Below are 1258 nucleotides of genomic sequence, written 5' to 3' on the forward strand. Positions count from 1 at the left end.
ACAGTAAACTTGGCACAGTTTGAGCAAAAACGTCTAAATTTTGATATATAAATTCGCAGATTTTAGAAGAAAAGTCTGAATTTTAAGACAAACTCGCAGTTTTGAGGAGAAAATCATTTTGGGATAAACTCACAGTTTTGAGAGGAAAAGTCTGAATTTTGAGATATAAACTTGCAGTTTTGAGAGGAAAAGTCTGAATTATGAGATATAAACTCACAGATTTGAGGAGAAAAGTCTGAATTGTGAGATATAAACTTACAGTTTTGACAAAAGTCTGAATTTTGAGATATAAACTCAGTTTTGACAAGAAAAGTCTGAATTTTGAGACAAACTCAGTTTTGAGAAGGAAAAGTCTGAATTATGAGATATAAACTCACAGATTTGAGGAGTAAAGTCTGAATGGTGAGATATAAACTCAGTTTTGACAAGAAAAGTCTGAATTTTGAGACGAACTCTCAGTTTTGAGAAGGAAAAGTCTGAATTATGAGATATAAACTCACAGATTTGAGGAGTAAAGTCTGAATGGTGAGATATAAACTCAGTTTTGACAAGAAAAGTCTGAATTTTGAGACGAACTCTCAGTTTTGAGAAGGAAAAGTCTGAATTATGAGATATAAACTCACAGATTTGAGGAGTAAAGTCTGAATGGTGAGATATAAACTCACAGTTTTGACAAGAAAAGTCTGAATTGTGAGATATAAACTCGCAATTGCAAAGAAAGAGTCTGCCTTGTTTCAGACATGAAACAAAAAATGAAAAAGGACTTGCGACTTTATATCTCATAATAGATTCCTATTGAAATGACTGGATTTCTCCTTTGAAATTTTGCTGAGCAACGGTAAATGTAACAGCACCTTTACTTTGCATGAATGGCTCCTAATGCCCAGCATACTTGAGCTTCTCTAGCTGACAGCAGTGTTGGGCAGTAACGCATTACTTAGTAACGCGTTACTGTAATTTGATTACTTTTTTAGTAACGGAGTAATTTAACGCGTTATAATTTTCAAAATAGTAATTAGAGTATAGTTACAAGCCGTGGTCTCTATACGTTACTGCCGCGTTACATTGCTGACAGAATGCAGTGTTTTATAATCTAGAGACCTAAAAAGGATGTAGCACAGGCACTGTCGAGTCAAGTGCCAGTGGATCAGAGACCTGCTCCCGCGAGACCCGACGCAACAGAGTGCAGCGCAGGACAAGATGGGCGAGTGCTGGTGCGGGCGGGTAGACACTCGTGTGTGTGCGGGATGCGGGAGAA

Source organism: Sinocyclocheilus rhinocerous, unplaced genomic scaffold (genome assembly GCF_001515625.1).
Source record: "Sinocyclocheilus rhinocerous isolate Xijiao unplaced genomic scaffold, SAMN03320098_v1.1 scaffold28, whole genome shotgun sequence".
Lineage (NCBI taxonomy): Eukaryota > Metazoa > Chordata > Actinopteri > Cypriniformes > Cyprinidae > Sinocyclocheilus > Sinocyclocheilus rhinocerous.